Source organism: Lipotes vexillifer, unplaced genomic scaffold (assembly GCF_000442215.2).
Source record: "Lipotes vexillifer unplaced genomic scaffold, Lipotes_vexillifer_v1.1 scaffold592, whole genome shotgun sequence".
In the NCBI taxonomy this organism is placed as follows: domain Eukaryota; kingdom Metazoa; phylum Chordata; class Mammalia; order Artiodactyla; family Lipotidae; genus Lipotes; species Lipotes vexillifer.
This window is the reverse complement of record NW_006782534.1, coordinates 493,416-509,326: the sequence shown is the minus strand read 5'-3', so window position 1 is coordinate 509,326 and position 15,911 is coordinate 493,416.

The following is a 15,911-nucleotide window of genomic DNA, read 5'->3' as shown; positions in this document are numbered from 1 at the left end:
GGTTCAGTATTCAGCTTGAAACTGCTCTCATCCTATCTAACCCTCTTTGGCATTCTCTTTGCCACCCCCATAGCTTTAAGTTCAAATTTTATGACTCCTATTTATGACTTCAAATTTTATGACTCAAATTTATATCTCCAATATCCCTCACTCAGACCTTTCCCCTCAGGCCCACATCTATATTTCTCTTTGCCTATTGGACATCATAAACTAGATGACAACAGACATCTCAAAATCAACAAGTCTAACAGTAAATCTAGCCTGTCACCCTTCCTCCCATCAAAAAATCTACTCTTCCCCTGTTTTTCCTGAATCTGAGAATGTCCACCTTTCCCATTCAGTTGTACAACTCAGAAATAAAAGATTCACCAGAGAGGCTCCTTATTCATACCCACATTAAGTTGATTCTAAAATACAATCCTGCCTCTCAAATATTTCTGTATACTCTAATTTCTGTTTTCTCTCCAATTTTCTTTATTGTGGTAAATACACTTAACATGAAATTTACTGTCTTAACCATTGTAAATGTACACTTCAGTAGTATTAAATACATTCACATTGTTGTGCAACTCACCATCTTTCATCCCCATGACTCTCTTCATCTTGTTTTCATTTCCTCTTAATGCTATTGGCAATGCTTAATTGAAGCACAGGTTATCTCAATTGACTTATGACAATATCCAAGACCTCCTTTCTGGTCTGCTTAATTTCATTCAGATCCCTTCCCAATTTATCTATCCTTCATTGATGTGTCAGAGTAAATTTTCTGGAAATTAACACTGTTCCTCCATACTTACTCTTGATTGTTCTCTATCTGATCTCTAGGATAAGGTCCAAATACCCTAATTGAACATATAAGGCCAGTTTATTAGGTGACTTCCCTACTTATCCCTGTACCTTTTCTTTTCATTACCTTGCTACCTCCATCCAGTGTACATAGCACAAAACCCAGACAAGAACATGTGTGCACACACATGTACACGTTTTATACTCCTGCCATACTGAAATGAAATACAGTTATCTGATGCATCAGACTCTCTTTCTTTGTTGCATACATTTCTATTAGGCCTGCAACATTTCCATTAGGCCTGTTTCAAATCCTGAACACACAGATATATACACACAATCCAGAGATAGAAATTTGCTATTATAAATTCCTAGGTTGCTGTACAACTCTGCTGTTTGCCCTAGAAAGAGTGAGTATTTATATTCATGCTAGCCTGATTTACAGTCCAACTGGATGTTGGGGATATGCCTTAGCAAATAATAATGGAACTGTTTCTATAATCCCTTTGTTCTCTCATAATCTTAACATGTGCTTTTTTTTCCCCCCTATCCTTTAGAATGTCAAATAATTTTGCAATGGATACTCCAATTCCAGACCTTTCCTGCTATCATAAATCCTGTTGGTAACTGATTCACCACCCTATTCTTGCTTGTCCATAATGGGAGGAGAGAACTTATTATTCAGTAAGTGAAGCAAGGACATTTTGAGTGATTGTACTCTACTTCTGTAGAAACCATGATACTAATTCAAACAAACAGTAGGAAACACCAGGATCAGAAACAATAGATGACTCATATGTTATCTCACCACAAATTCACCAACCTTTGATTTCTCTTTCTTGTCTAAGCTTCAGAAGGGCCAGATAGACCTTAAATATCCTGCAGCAGTGTCAAGAAGAGCAAGACCTGACAGACTGTTAAGCTTTCCAAGCCAGGAACTTTTTAAAAAAATATTTATTTATTTATTTGGTTGCACTGGTCCTTAGTTGCAGCAGGAAGGCTCCTTAGTTGCACCATGTGGGCTGCTTATTTGTGGCACGTGGGCTCCTTAGTTGCAACACGTGGGCTCCTTAGTTGTGGCATGCAGACTCTTAGTTGTGGCATGCATGTGGGATCTAGTTCCCTGACCAGGGATCAAACCTGGGCCCCCTGCATTGGGAGTGTGGAGTCTTAACCACTGTGCAACCATGCATAGTGTTCTCTTGCAACAGGTATCTTACTACTTAAATGTAGCATTAATTAAATATAAATGTAAGTTCTCAACTAAGCGACAGACAATAGAAGTTGCATTTGCTTCCAGTAAATCCAAAAGAGGAAAATTTAATTCACTTGATGGTTAGAGGTTGGAATAAGTCACATATGATTCCTTGCCATGGGCCACAGACAGATGTACCCTCTCTCTCCAGATCTACTTGAATAGACTTCTTTCCAAAAAGTTCAGGTTATGTATCATTATGGTTTCCAGACATCCTTCTCTGACTCTATCATCTGAATTAGAAGACATCTTTTTGTGATTCCTTTGTACATATCTATCATAACATTTAATACACTGAGCTATAAATTTTCATCAACTTTTCTCCCTACTCCACCAGAATATGAAAAGGGGAATGGGTTTTATTTAACTTGTGCTACTAGGGGCAAGCCGTGTATAATTGTACACTGAGCAGTGTATAACTGTTAGTAAAATTAAAAAGAGAGAATGTTGCAGGAAAGTGGGGAGGAAAAGAAGCAGAGAGGGAGGACAGGAAAAAAAAGTGAGAGGGTAGTAAGTTCAGAATATGGGCTTAAATCATTGAGGGTACAGTAACTCTCAAACTTAAGTTTCTAAGACATCTTGACAGGTAAATTCATTCCTATTGTGATATCCTGGTGTTACAATGTTGAAAATTACTCCACTGAGCAAGGGTCAGTTTTAATTCTGCTCTCCCGTTGACAATTGGTAGTAGTGATTACTTACCTTTCTGTGATAGTACAATGAAGCAATAATTATAATTCCATAAATTCTTTAAGTAGATATTAGATGTCATATCATAACTCCACCAAAGCAACTGTTATGGTCAATTAGGTGAATAATCATTGCTTTAAAAAGTCATTAAATAGTTTTTAGTTCTTTTGTTTTTTTGCAGTACGCGGGCCTCTCACTGCCGCAGCCTCTCCTGTTGCGGAGCACAGGCTCGGGACGCGCAGGCTCAGCGGCCATGGCTCACGGGCCCAGCCACTCCGCAGCATGTGGGATTTTCCTGAACCGGGGCACGAACCCGTGTCCCCTGCATCAGCAGGCAGACTCTCAACCACTGCGCCACCAGGGAAGCCCTGACCGTTTTTAAAATGTGAATTATTGATCCAACTAACAGCTCCAAAGGAGCTATTAATGTCCATCATTAAAACTATTTAATGGAGGGTTCCCATTAAATAGTTACAAATGCTGCCAAATTTGTAATTGCTCCAGTGGCTGGAATAAAAGGTGGGGCTGAGAGGATCTGAAGCAGTACACAAGAAACCAACACCAAAAATTAAACTGAAGTCCTATAATGCAAATGCCTTTCTGAAAAACTACAACTTTTGCCATTATTAACCTAACTTAAAATTAACTACTGCCATGGCTAGTCTAGTTTGCTGAGAACAAGTCTCTATTAATGAAATCTAGAGAAGGTATTTGGTGAGAAAAGGAAAGCAGCGTGTGGATGAAAAGGGCATATGTTGGGGAGAAAACAAGTAATGGCCTTCATCAATATTAAGATCATTTTGCCAGGTTTATCTGTCACTGATTGTGGGCACCCTTTTTTATGCTTTATGTGTTGTTTGTGTGGCTGAGGTTGGTATGGAGATTTGATGATAAAATAAATACAAAAATCTTTGAAAAAGTTCTAATTGCAATTAAAGTTTTTATCCTGGGAGCATTTTTTTCTAATGTAGTGATTGAAGAGAAATGGGTGAGGCCTCCAAGAATGAGCTGATTCATAAACTAACCTTTAAATAGCCAAGAGTGGCTTATTCAGATAGTCATATAATCGATGTGAGAATGTCAGGGACTTCAGAAAGTTTGAGGCGATTGGTCTTGACAACGACTTCCAGACTTTCCACACTGTAAATGGGATCACGTAAGTGAAATGACAGTTTTCACTGAGTTTGGAGAGAATTTTCCATCATTTTGCTCTGCCTTGGGATGTCATAATCCCCATATCATTTAGGTCACACTGCTTCACAGAAATTCAGTTAATTAATTGTGATTGGTTGGGATTTGAGCATTCACTAGAATTTGCATTTTTTTTTTTGGCATTTAGAAGACAGTATCAGTACTGGTCCTTGCGCTTTGTAAAGAGAGAAGAAAGACCTCAGAGGGACTCAGAATTTCAGTCGATGTTCACCTAAACTGGTCCTACATATATGTCCCTTTACCAAGCAAACTTTCCAGTTGAGGTACTGTCAGAGATTTTTTATGGTGTGTTTGAAAGAAAATAGTTCTCCATGAAGATGGTAACAAATGTTTCTCAGAGACAAGTACATGTGCATCAGTGGTCCCTTAAGGGAGCTGGACAGATTCAGGGTTTTGATGCCATTTCCTCTTTGTATAAACAGCTTACAGAAACGTGGCACACCATGGAAAGAAAACGTGACTGGCCTGACCTCTATGAAGTGACCTTTATTAGCCGTCTAGCTTTACACTATGCAACATTATTGGTGCTGCACTGAGCCAGTTCACAGGCCCCAGCTGTGTTTCCTTGTGAAGGCTGGTGTTAGATAGACGCAGATGGGGGCTCCAAGCAGTGGGGATCTCTCCTTTCTCCTGCTTGTTTGCTGTCTTAGATTTTATACCATTAGTGGAAACCTAGATCCTGTGGTTATTCAATTTATAATATAAATGAGATAGTCTCTTGGAATGCACTTTGCATTTTGTGAGGGAATACACTATAAATATCCAAGGTTTTATTTGCTGTAGATTCAAGCCCTCACTGTTTTTTTCTACTCTTTTGTACATGTACCATGTGGAGCCTAACAATGTGAAAGAATAGTGAGCAGTTATATTAAGTGCAAATAACCTTCATGTTTTACAGTACATTTATATACATGTTTATGTTGAAAATTTTCTAGAAACAAGGTAGAGTATAGTACTTTGGGCCATTATAGAGTCCATTACCTCTCAAATACTGAGCATGGAAATAATTTTCTTTTATCAAGTGGGCCAGCTTTGAAACAAATGATGTCATTAGGCTCATTTGTTTAGACGCATTTGATGAGTAATAAGAAGGTGTTATTTGTAGATTTTTTGATGATGACCATTCTGACCAGTGTGAGGTGATACCTCATTGTAGTTTTGATTTGCACTTCTCTAATGATTAATGATGTTGAACATTCTTTAATGTGTTTGTTGGCAATCTGTATATCTTCTTTGGAGAAATGTCTATTTAGGTCTTCTGCCCATTTTTGGATTGGGTTGTTTGTTTCTGTGTTAGTGAGCTGCATGAGCTGCTTGTAAATTTTGGAGATTAATCCTTTGTCAGTTGCTTCATTTGCAAATATTTTCTCCCATTCTGAGGGTTGTCTTTTGGTCTTGTTTATGGTTTCCTTTGCTGTGCAAAAGCTTTGAAGTTTCATTAGGTCCCATTTGTTTATTTTTGTTTTTATTTCCATTTCTCTAGGACGTGGGTCAAAAAGATTCTTGCTGTGATTTATGTCAAAAAATCTACACACAATAAATGCTGGAGAGGGTGTGGAGAAAAGGGAACCCTCTTGCACTGTTGGTGGGAATGTAATTTGATACAGCCACTGTGGAGAACAGTATGGAGGTTCCTTAAAAAACTAGAAATAGAACTACCATATGACCCAGCAATCCCACTACTGGGCATATACCCTGAGAAAACCATAATTCAAAAAGAGTCATGTACCAAAATGTTCATTGCAGCTCTATTTACAATAGCTAGGACATAGAAGCAACCTAAGTATCCATCAACAGATGAATGGATAAAGAAGATGTGGCACATATATACAATGGAATATTACTCAGCCATAAAAAGAAATAAAATTGAGTTATTTGTAGTGAGGTGGATGGACCTAGAGTCTGTCATACAGAGTGAAGTAAGTCAGAAGGAGAAAATCAAATACCGTACGGTAACACATATTTATGGAATCTAAGAAGAAAAAAACGGTCATGAAGAACCTAGGGGCAAGACGGGAGTAAAGACACAGACCTACTGGAGAATAGACTTGAGGATATGGGGAGGGTGAAGGGTAAGCTGTGACAAAGTGAGAGAGTGGCGTGGACATATATACACTACCAAATGTAAAATAGATACCTAGTGGGAGGCAGCCGCATAGCACAGGGAGATCAGCTATGTGGTTTGTGATCACCTAGAGGGGTGGGATAGGGAGGGTGGGATAGGGAGGGTGGGAGGGAGGGAGATGCAAGAGGGAAGAGACATGGGAACATATGTATATGTATAACTGATTCACTTTGTTATAAAGCAGAAACTAACACACCATTGTAAAGCAATTATACTTCAATAAAGATGTTAAAAAACAAAATAAAAAAATTAAAAATTAAAAAAACTTTTTTAGAAAAGAAGGTGTTAAATTGAGTCCAATGGGAAGATTACTCGGGATGTTGACTCTTGTGACGTACAGGATGTTTGCTTTTAGTCATCTTGCTCTGGCAGAGTTGCAATAAAGACCTATATTTCTGTAGAGCTGAATATTCATACTTAAGTAGTGCCAGAGACTTCTAGAAAGACATTTCTCTTGTCAGTCATTTAATACTCCAAATAAACAGCATTTGCAACCAAAACTTTATAAGAATAAAGAAAATTTAGAAAAGCAGCTGAATTTTTTCTCTAAATATTACTTTATTCAATGATATTTTTAAAAGAGCATTAAATTCATCTACTGCTTTAAGTATATTTCTCCAAATAGTTTGGGCTGGGAAAAAAGATGATTTTTTAACAAGAGTTATGTATTTTTAAATTCACTTGGGGATTATTAAAAATGAAAATGAATTAGTTTCATTCAACTTAGTTGTATATTAGAAGTAGCTTTGGGAGATGAGAAAAATGTATTAGTGTTATTAATTTTACTCCTTAATAATGCACTGATTGATACTCATGTAATAATGGAAGTACTAAGTATATACTAAATCTTTTCCTCAAAGTATCCAGGCAAAATTAACCATGAACAGGTCATTGCTACTGATTTTCATGAATAGGTCATTGCTACTGATGTTTTTGGAAGGCTACTGATGTTCTGAGTTTTAAAATTTATTAGAAACTGATCTTGAAAGAGAAGTTACTAGATTTAGATCATTTTGTAACAAACATGTTAAAATTAGTCACGAAAGACTTTATGACATTGTAATCATTTATTCAAAAATAGAGCTCCAAACTATTGGTAGGTTGATGTGAAGAGTACCAGAACTTTGGTGAGGGGGTGGTGTGCCAGTTATCAATGTATTGTCTCTCAGCTCTAAATTTACCTTCATTGCCCTGCTTGTGGTACTAATATTTCTCTCTGGCCAGCTGGCCCAGTGTTAAGCTTTTCTAGTTGAGGGGACAGGAAGGACACAGCAGGAGGAAGGGAGTTCTCTTGCACTTCCTGCTGTGATCCTCTTCCTACTGGCTCCTTTGGCACCAGACTGGCATGCATAGCACCCAATGGAAGAAGCATCTCTGCGGAAGCCTTCCTGCACATTCCTCAGGCCCTACATCTGCTTTCTTGGTCACCATCCCGCATGGGTGTTCTTCATGGGTTCCTCAGGACCCCCTCCCTCACCTTCCACCCCAAGGTGATTTCTAAGAGGTCCACGGGTGCCCCACATGGCTTTTGGATAAGTTCAGCATCTTCTCTCTCCCTCCCACCCTTGCAGCAACTTTTAGCAAATTCTGTGGGAGTCCAGCCAGTTCCCAGTGACTTTAACCAGTGAACTTCATTAATATTGGGAAGTTCTCCACCTACTGGCCTCAGATCACTGACTATGGACTAGCTCTGGCTCCGGGGAATGCCATGAATTTTTCCAACTTCCAGTGTGCTTCAATCACAGTCTCTGAAACAACAACCAAACTGCAGCCTTGGGAAGAGGCCACCATCTCCAAGTTTGTTATATTCTTGTTACTCTTTCGCAGCCATAGTGTATTCTTTTTTTTTTTTTAACATCTTTATTGGAGTATAATTGCTTTATAATGGTGTGTTAGTTTCTGCTTTACAACAAAATGAATCAGTTATATATATACATATGTTCCCATAGCTCTTCCCTCTTGCGTCTCCCTCCCGCCCACCCTCCCTCTCCCACCCCTCCAGGTGGTCACAAAGCACCAAGCTGATCTCCCTGTGCTATGCGGCTGCTTCCCACTAGATATCTACCCTACGTTTGGTAGTGTATATATGTCCATGCCTCTTTCTCACTTTGTCACAGCTTACCCTTCCCCCTCCCCATATCCTCAAGTCCATTCTCTAGTAGGTCTGTGTCTTTATTCCTGTCTTACCCCTAGGTTCTTCATGACATTTTTTTTTCTTAAATTCCATATATATGTGTTAGCATACGGTATTTGTCCTTCTCTTTCTGACTTACTTCACTCTGTATGACAGACTCTAGATCTATCCACCTCATTACAAATAGCTCAATTTCGTTTCTTTTTATGGCTGAGTAATATTCCATTGTATATATGTGCCACATCTTCTTTATCCATTCATCCGACGACGGGCACTTAGGTTGTTTCCATCTCCGGGCTATTGTAAATAGAGCTGCAATGAGCATTTTGGTACATGACTCTTTTTGAATTATGGTTTTCTCAGGGTGTATGCCCAGTAGTGGGATTGCTGGGTCATATGGTAGTTCTATTTCTAGTTTTTTAAGGAACCTCCATACTGTTCTCCACAGTGGCTGTATCAAATTACATTCCCTCCAACAGTGCAAGAGGGTTCCCTTTTCTTCACACCCTATCCAGCATTTATAGTTTCTAGAGTTTTTGATGATGGCCATTCTGACTGGTGTGAGATGATATCTCATTGTAGTTTTGATTTGCATTTCTCTAATGATTAGTGATGTTGAGCATTCTTTCATGTGTTTGTTGGCAGTCTGTATATCTTCTTTGGAGAAATGTCTATTTAGGTCTTCTGCCCATTTTTGGATTGGGTTGTTTATTTTTTTGTTATTGAGCTGCATGAGCTGCCTGTAAATTTTAGAGATTAATCCTTTGTCAGTTGCTTCATTTGCAAATATTTTCTCCCATTCTGAGGGCTGTCTTTTGGTCTTGTTTATGGTTTCCTTTGCTGTGCAAAAGCTTTGAAGTTTCATTAGGTCCCATTTGTTTATTTTTGTTTTTATTTCCATTTCTCTAGGAAGTGGGTCAGAAAGGATCTTGCTGTGATTTATGTCATAGAGTGTCCTGCCTATATATTCCTCTAAGAGTTAGATAGTTTCTGGCATTACATTTAGGTCTTTAATCCATTTTCAGCTTATTTTTGTGTATGGTGTTAGGGAGTGATCTAATCTCATGTTTTACATATACCTGTCCAGTTTTCTCAGCACCACTTATTGAAGAGGCTGTCCTTTCTCCACCATATATTCCTGCCTCCTTTATCAAAGATAAGGTGACCATATGTGCGTGAGTTTTTCTCTGGGCTTCCTGTCCTGTTCCATTGATCTGTATTTCTGTTTTTATGCCAGTACCATACAGTCTTGATTACTGTAGCTTTGTAGTATAGTCTGAAGTCAGGCAGCCTGATTCCTCCAGCTCCGTTTTTCATTCTCAAGATTGCTTTGGCTATTCGGGGTCTTTTGTGTTTCCATACAAATTGTGAAATTTTTTGTTCTAGTTCTGTGAAAAATGCCAGTGGTAGTTTGATAGGGATTGCATTGAATCTGTAGATTGCTTTGGGAAGTAGAGTCATTTTCACAATGTTGATTCTTCCAATCCAAGAACATGGTATATCTCTCCATCTGTTGGTATCATCTTTAATTGCTTTCTTCAGTGTCTTATAATTTTCTGCATACAGGTCTTTTGTCTCCTTAGGTAGGTTTATTCCTAGATATTTTATTCTTTTTGTTGCAGTGGTAAATGGGAGTGTTTTCTTGATTTCACTTTCAGATTTTTCATCATTAGTGTATAGGAATGCCAGAGATTTCTGTGCATTAATTTTGTATCCTGCTACTTTACCAAATTCATTAATTAGCTCTAGTAGTTTTCTGGTAGCATCTTTAGGGTTCTCGACGTATAGTATCATGTCATCTGCAAACAGTGAAAGCTTTACTTCTTCTTTTCCGATTTGGATTCCTTTTCTTCTCTAATAGCTGTGGCTAAGACTTCCAAAGCTATGTTGAATAAGAGTGGTGAGAGTGGGCAACCTTGTCTTCTTCCTGATCTTAGTGGAAATGGTTTCAGTTTTTCACCATTGAGGATGATGTGGGCTGTGAGTTTGTCATATATGGCCTTTATTATGTTGAGGAAAGTTCCCTCTGTGCCTACTTTCTGCAGGGCTTTTATCATAAATGGGTGTTGAATTTTGTCAAAAGCTTTCTCTGCATCTATTGAGATGATCATATGGTTTTTCTCTTTCTGTTTGTTAATATGGTGTATCACGTTGATTGATTTACGTATATTGAAGAATCCGTGCATTCCTGGAATAAACCCCACTTGATCATGGTGTATGATCCGTTTAATTGCTGTTGGATTCTGTTTGCTAGTATTTTGTTGAGGATTTTTGCGTCTATGTTCATCAGTGATATTGGCCTGTAGTTTTCTTTCTTTGTGACATCCTTGTCTGGTTTTGGTATCAGGATGATGGTGGCCTCGTAGAATGAGTTTGGGAGTGTTCCTCCCTCTGCTATATTTTGGAAGAGTTTGAGAAGGATTGGTGTTAGCTCTTCTCTAAATGTTTGATAGAATTTGCCTGTGAAACCATCTGCTCCTGGGCTTTTGTTTGTTGGAAGATTTTTAATCACAGTTTCAATTTCAGTGCTTGTGATTGGTCTGTTCATATTTTCTATTTCTTGCTGATTCAGTCTTGGCCGTTTGTGCATTTCTAAGAATTTGTCCATTTCTTCCAGGTTGTCCATTTCATTGCCATAGAGTTGCTTGTAGTAATCTCTCATGATCTTTTGTATTTCTGCAGTGTCAGTTGTTACTTCTCCTTTTTTGTTTCTAATTCTATTGTTTTGCGTCTTCTCCCTTTTTCTCTTGATGAGTCTGGCTAATGGTTTATCAATTTTGTTTATCTTCTCAAAGAACCAGCTTTTAGTTTTATTGATCTTTGCTATTGTTTCCTTCATTTCTTTTTCATTTATTTCTGATCTGATCATTACGATTTCTTTCCTTCTGCTAACTTTGGGGTTTTTTTGTTCTTCTTTCTCTAATTGCTTTAGATGCAAGGTTAGGTTGTTTATTCGAGGTGTTTCCTGTTTCTTAAGGTAGGATTGTATTGCTATAAACTTGCCTCTTAGAACTGCTTTTGCTGCATCCCATAGGTTTTGGGTCGTTGTATCTCCATTGTCATTTGTTTCTAGGTATTTTTTTATTTCCTCTGATTTCTTTAGTGATCACTTTTTTATTAAGTAGTATATTGTTTAGCCTCCACGTGTTTATATTTTTTACAGATCTTTTCCTGTAATTGATATCTAGTCTCATAGTGTTGCAGTCGGAAAAGATACTTGATACGATTTCAGTTTTCTTAAATTTACCAAGGCTTGATTTGTGACCCAAGATATGATCTATCTTGGAGAATGTTCCATGAGCACTTGAGAAAAATGTGTATTCTGTTGTTTTTGGATGGAATGTCCTATAAATATCATTTAAGTCCATCTCTTTTAATGTATCATGTAAAGCTTGTGTTTCCTTATTTATTTTCATTTTGGATGATCTGTCCATTGGTGAAAGTGTGGTGTTAAAGTCCCCTACTACGAATGTGTTACTCTTGATTTCCCCTTTTATGGCTGTTAGTATTTGCCTTATGTATTGAGGTGCTCCTATGGTGGGTGCATAAATATTTACAATTGTTATATCTTCTTCTTGGATCGATCCCTTGATCATTATGTAGTGTCCTTCTTTGTCTCTTCTAATAGTCTTTATTTTAAAGTCTATTTTGTCTAATGTGAGAATTGCTACTCCAGCTTTCTTTTGATTTCCATTTGCATGAAATATCTTTTTCCATCCCCTTACTTTCAGTCTGTATGTGTCTCTAGGTCTGAAGTGGGTCCCTTGTAGACATCACATATATGGGTCTTGTTTTTGTAACCACTCAGCCAATCTATGTCTATTGGTGGGAGGATTTAGTCCATTTACATTTAAGGTAATTATTGATATGTATGTTCCTTTTCCCATTTTCTTAATTGTTTTGGGTTCATTATTGTAGGACTTTTCCTTCTATTGTCTTTCTTGCCTAGAGAAGTTCCTTTAGCAGTTGTTGTAGAGCTGGCTTGGTGGTGCTGAACTCTCTCAGCTTTTGCTTGTCTGTAAAGGTTTTAATTTCTCCATCAAATCTGAATGAGATCCTTGCTCGGTAGAGTAATCTTGGTTGCAGGTTTTTCTCCTTCATCACTTTAAATATGTCCTGCCAGTCCCTTCTGGCTTGCAGAGTTTCTGCTGAAAGATCAGCTGTTAACCTTATGGGGATTCCCTTGTTTGTTATGTGTTGTTTTTCTCTTTCTGCTTTTAATATTTTTCCTTTGTATTTAATTTTTGACAGTTTGATTAATATGTGTCCTAGCGTATTTCTTCTTGGATTTTTCCTGTATGGGACTCTCTGTGCTTCCTGGATCTGATTAACTATTTCCTTTGCCATATTAGGGAAGTTTTCAACTATAATCTCTTCAAATATTTTCTCAGTCCCTTTCTTTTTCTCTTCTTCTTCTGGAACCCCTATAATTCGAATGTTGGTGCGTTTAATGTCCCAGAGGTCTCTGAGACTGTCCTCAGTTCTTTTCATTCTTTTTTCTTTATTCTGCTCTACAGTAGTTATTTCCTCTATTTTATCTTACAGGTCACTTATCCATTCTTCTGCCTCTGTTATTCTGCTATTGATTCCATCTGGAGTATTTTTCATTTCATTTATTGTGTTGTTCATCGTTGTTTGTTTCATCTTTAGTTCTTCTAGGTCCTTGTTAAATGTTTCTTGCATTTTGTCTATTGTATTTCCAAGATTTTGGATCATCTTTACTATCATTATCCTGAATTCTTTTTCAGGTAGACTGCCTATTTCATCTTTATTTGTTAGGTCTGGTAGGTTTTTGTATTGCTCCTTCATCTGCTGTGTGTTTTTCTGTCTTATCATTTTGCTTATCTTAGTGTGTTTGGGGTCTCCTTTTTGCAGGCTGCAGGTTCGTAGTTCCTGTTGTTTTTGTTGTCTTTCCCCAGTGGCTAAGGTTGGTTCAGTGGGTTGTGTAGGCTTCCTGGTGGAGGGGACGAGTGCCTGTGTTCTGGTGGTTGAGTCTAGATCTTATCTTTCTGGTGGGCAGGTCCACATCTGGTGGTGTGTTTTGGGGTGTCTGTGGACTTATTATGGTTTTAGGCAGCCTCTCTGCTAATGGGTGGGGTTGTGTTCCTGTCTTGCTAGTTGTTTGGCATAGGATGTCTAGCACTGTAGCTTGCTGGTCATTGAGTGAAGCTGCGTGCTGGTGTTGAGATGGAGATCTCTGGGAGATTTTTGCCATTTTATATTATGTGGAGCTGGGCGGTCTCTTGTGGACCGGTGTCCTGAAGTTGGCTCTTCCACCTCAGAGGCTCAGCACTGACTCCTGGCTGCAGCACTAAGAGCCTTTCATCCACACAGCTCAGCATAAAAGGGAGAAAAAGTAGAAAGAAAGAATTAGTAGAAGTAGAAAGAAAGAAAGAAAGAAAGAAAGGAGGGAGGGAGAGAGGAAGGAAGGAAGGAGGGAAGGAAGGAAAAAAAGAAGACAAAAGTAAAATAAAATAAAGTAATTTAAAATATAATAAAGTTATTAAAATAAAAACATTATTATTTAGAGAAAAAAAACAAAAACGGACAAATAGAATCCTAGGACAAATGGTGGAAGCAAAGCTATACAGACAAAATCTCACACAGAAGCATGCACATACATACTCACAAAAAGAGGAAAAGGGGAAAAAATCATAAATCTTGCTCTCAAAGTCCACCTCCTTAATTTGGAATGATTCGTTGTTTATTCATGTATTCCACAGGTGCAGGGTGCATCAAGTTGATTGTGGAGCTTTAATCCACTGCTTCTGAGGCTGCTGGGAGAGATTTCCCTTTCTCTTCTTTGTTCTCACAGCTCCCAGGGGCTCAGCTTTGGATTTGGCCCCCCCTCTGCGTGTAGGTCGCTGGATGGCGTCTGTTCTTTGCTCAGAGAGGATGGGGTTAAAGGAGCCGCTGATTTGGGGGCTCTGGCTCACTCAGGCCAGGGGGAAGGAGGGGCACGGCGTGCGGGGTGAGCCTGCGGCGGCAGAGGCCAGTGTGACGTTGCACCAGCCTGAGGCACGCCGTGTGTTCTCCCGGCTGAGTTGTCCCTGGATCCCGGGACCCTGGCAGTGGCAGGCTGCACAGGCTCCCCGGAAGAGGGGTGTGGATAGTGACCTGTGCTCGCACACAGGCTTTTTGGTGGCAGCAGCAGCAGCCTTAGCATCTCATGCCTGTCTCTGGGGTCCGCGCTTTTAGCCGCGGCTCGCGCCCGTCTCTGGAGCTCCTTTAAGCAGCGCTCTTAATCCCCTCTCCTCGCGCACCAGGAAACAAAGAGGGAAGAAAAAGTCTCTTGCCTCTTCGGCAGGTCCAGACTTTTCCCCGGACTCCCTCCCGGCCAGACGTGGCGCACTAACCCCCTGCAGGCTGTGTTCACGCTGCCAACCCCAGTCCTCTCCCTGTGCTCCGACCAAAGCCAGAGCCTCAGCTCCCAGCCCTGCCTGCCTCGGCGGGGGAGCAGACAAGCCTCTCGGGCTGGTGAGTGCCGGTCGGCACCGATCCTCTGTGTGGGAATCTCCGCTTTGCCCTCCACGCCCCTGTTGCTGCGCTCCCCTCCGCGGCTCCGAAGCTTCCCCCCTCCGCCACCCGCAGTCTCCGCCCGCGAAGGGGCTTCCTAGTGTGTGGAAAGCTTTCCTCCTTCTCAGCTCCCTCCCACTGGTGCAGGTCCCGTCCCTATCCATTTGTCTCTGTTTATTCTTTTTTCTTTTGCCCAACCCAGGTACGTGAGGGCTTTCTTGCCTTTTGGGAGGTCTGAGGTCTTCTGCCAGCATTCAGTAGGTGTTCTGTAGGAGTTGTTCCAAGTGTAGATGTATTTCTGGTGTATCTGTGGGGAGGAAGGTGATCTCCGCGTCTTACTCTTTCAGCATCTTCCCGGCAAGGTCCATAGTGTATTCTTTAGAGTTTTTTTTTTTTTTTTTAGTTCCCTTGAGTAGCTAATTACCTATAAGTAGTTTATATTTGTTTATATTAAACTTTCCCTGTTCAAATTACTGTGTGATTTCTGTCTCTTGATTAAACCCTGACTGATAAGGGGTTTAAACAGAACTTAGTGGTAATTATAGTAGTTCACTGAAAGCTTTGCTAAGGAAATGATTTAATCATTTTGTTTGAAGAATTTTTCTATTAGTGTAAAGGCACTATTTGGAAATATGACTACATTTTTAAATGCTTTCAAAAACTATGGGGAGCTATAGGTATTTAAGTAGTAAATTTGGTTATTTTACCATGATTGAAATTTTATTTTCAAATCTTATTTTCACACTGTCCATTACTGTATCTTCTTGTTTTCCCTTTCTAACATTTGATGTAGATCTTGTTTATATTTTATGATTACTTTGTATATTTAAGTATCACTTGCCTTTAAATGTAACAAATGCATTTCCAATAAATGCACTTTTTCCCCTGCTAGGAAAACATATTCCCATTTCCAAAAGTATATTCTTGGTACTGTAAAAAGAAACTATCCCCTAATAGATATAATTTGAAAACTTAGGGGTTTTTTTCTATGCAACTATATTAAAAAGTTATTCCTAACTTGCAGTCACTTGCCCTCTTAATATTAAAATTATTTTGATATAACACAAATGTGAGTAGTTTTCTTAGTTCATTTTAGTAATACTTATTTTTTTAATGTCCAATGATCTAGACAGATTCTAAATAATAAAAACTAGAGCAAAGACAGGCTGAATAGTCTGCTTACTGAAATAAAA